Source organism: Schistocerca serialis, chromosome 1 (genome assembly GCF_023864345.2).
Source record: "Schistocerca serialis cubense isolate TAMUIC-IGC-003099 chromosome 1, iqSchSeri2.2, whole genome shotgun sequence".
Lineage (NCBI taxonomy): Eukaryota > Metazoa > Arthropoda > Insecta > Orthoptera > Acrididae > Schistocerca > Schistocerca serialis.
Genome location: NC_064638.1, coordinates 1,002,581,642 through 1,002,584,378, shown reverse-complemented (window position 1 = coordinate 1,002,584,378; position 2,737 = coordinate 1,002,581,642). Strand labels below are relative to the sequence as shown.

Below are 2,737 nucleotides of genomic sequence, written 5' to 3'. Positions count from 1 at the left end.
AAGTTGCAGTTGGTAACGGAAACAAGTCTGAAGAAAAATTAAGCCTCGTTCAAAGGATTTATGGACCAGAAGGAAGCGTTCCACAATGTCCGATGCCGCAAGAAGTTCGAAATCCTGAGAAACATAGGGGTACGCCATATTGAAAGACGGTTGATGTATAATATGTACAAGAATCAAGATGGAATAATAATAATGAAAGGCCAAGAAGGAAATGTTCGGATTAACAACGGTGTAAGACAGGGCTTAAGTGTTTCGCTCCTACTGTTCAATCTATACATCGAAGAAGTAATGATGGAAATAAAAGAGAGCTTCAATAATGGAATTGAAATTCAAGGTGAAAGGATATCAATCATTAGATTCCCTGATGACTTTGCTATTCTCAGTGAAAGAAGAAGATAGAATGAACAGCATAAGAATATAGAATAAGGAGTGAGACGAAAGAAATGAGAGATAGCAGAAATGAGAAGAGCGAGAAACTTAACATCACAATTGGTGATCACGAAGTAGATGAAGTTAAAGAATTCTGCTACCCATGCAAAGTGGTAGGACATCTGTTAAGGCATTAACAAATACCTTCCATGGTACTACAGGACTGATGACTCAAAAAAAGAAAAGAAATAAAAGACGTGTAACCGAAATTTAAGGGATTCCATTTTGTAATCATGTGTATGGTCTCACACTTTTCATTACATAGGGTCAACTGACTTTTTTAGCACCATACATATATCTTGTCTAAATCGTTTTGCAATTGATTTTGATCTTCCGATGACATTATAAGACCGTAAATGACAGCACCACCCAACGGCCTTGCCGCAGTGGTAACACCGGTTCCCGTCAGATCACTGAAGTTAAGCGCTGTTGGGCTCGGCTAGCACTTGGATGGGTGACCATCCGGTCCGCCGAGAGCTGTTGGCAAGCGGGGTGCACTCAGCAGTTGTGAGGCAAACTGAGGAGCTACTTGATTGAGAAGTAGCGGCTCCGGTCTCGTAAACTAACATACGGCAGGTAGGGCGGTGTGTTGACCTCATGCCCCTCCATATCCGCAGCCAGTGACGCCTGTGGGCTGAGGATGACACGGCGGCCGGTCGATACCGTTGGGCCTTCATGGCCTGTTCGGACGGAGTTTGGTTATAGTTTTAAATGACAGGACCATCCACAAAGAATCTAAGATCGCTGCTCAGTTTGTGTCCTAAATCATTTATATACACGCATCAAAAAAAGTTTTGCATCACCTGGTTCCGAGAGTTCCGGAACCTCTACAGAAAGTTGGAATAGAGGTCAACATAAACATTAACTCCGCCCTTTTCATTGCTCCTGAAAACCACACATTGCATGTAGTGCCACCATACAGCTAGAACTTCAGAGGTGGTGGTCCAGCTTGCTGTACACACCAGTACCTCTAATACCCAGTAGCACGTCCTCTTGCATTGATGCATGCCTGTATTCACCGTGGCATAATATCCACAAGTTCATCAGGGCACTGTTGGTCCAGATTGTCCCAGTCCTCAACCGCGATTCGGCGTAGATCCTTCATAGTGGTTGGTGGGTCACGTCGTCCATAAACAGCCCTTTTGAATCTATCCCAGGCATGTTCGATAGGGTTCGTGTCTAGAGAACATGATGGCCACTCTAGTCGAGCGATGTCGATACCCTGAAGGAAGAACTTCGCAAGATGTGCACGATGGGGGTGCGAACTGTCGTCCATGAAGACGAATTTCTCGCCAGTATGCTGCCAACATGGTTGCACTAGCGGTTGGAGGATGGCATTCACGTATCGTACAGCCGTTAGGGCGCCTTCCGTGACCACCAGCGACGTACGTCGCCCCCACATAATGCCACCTCCAAACATCAGGGAATCTCCACCTTGCTGAACTCGCTGGACAGTTTGTCTAAGGCGTTCAGCCTGACCGGTTTGCCTTCAAATGCGTCTCCGACGAATTATCTTTTTGAAGGCAAATGCGACACTTATCAGTGAAAAGAACGTGATGCCAATCCTGAGCGGTCCATTCGGCATGTTGTTGGGCCCTTCTGTACCGCGCTGCATGGTGTCATGGTTGTAAAGATGGACGTCCCATGGACGTTGGGAGTGAAGTTGCGCATCATGCAGCCTCTTGCGCACAGTTTGAGTCGTAACACGACTTCCTGTGGCTGCACGAAAAGCATTATTCAACATGGTGGCGTTGCTGTCAGGGTTCCTCCGAGCCATAATCCGTAGGTAGCGGTCATCCACTGTAGTAGTAGTAATTGTGCGGCCTGAGTGAGGCATGTCATCAATAGTTCCTGTCTCTCTCTATCTCCTCCATGTCCGAACAACATCACTTTGGTTCACTCCGAGACGCCTGGACACTTCCCTTGTTGAGAGCCCTTCCTGGCACAATGTAACAATGCGGACGCGAAGAAAAGAGGAAAAGAAGAAAAAGGTCGAGGAGACGCTACCTTGTTACTATGCGGCAAATAGGAATTTGGACTGAGGAGGGAGGCACACTTGGATAGTCCGTGATGTGTGTGTAACTACTGTGCCAAGGTCAGTCTGCCTTCGTCGGGGGAGCGGCACAGACTGGGCTGTTTACGTCCTCATCGCGGTGCGACGTGTTTGCGTGCTACAGCGGCCTTCACGCTAGTGAGTATCTTTCGAAGTAAATAGCTAACTCATAACGGAAATTCAGCTTCTCGAATGAATATGCACGTCCCAAAGCGCTTGAAGTAGAATCCTTTCTTTGAGACGACGTAAAGATCC

General features: G+C 46.9%; 1 pseudogene; it reads left to right on the top strand.

The window, feature by feature from the left end:
* Positions 1–797: 797 nt before the first annotated feature.
* Positions 798–915, top strand: LOC126428140 (5S ribosomal RNA; annotated as a pseudogene).
* Positions 916–2,737: the final 1,822 nt, after the last annotated feature.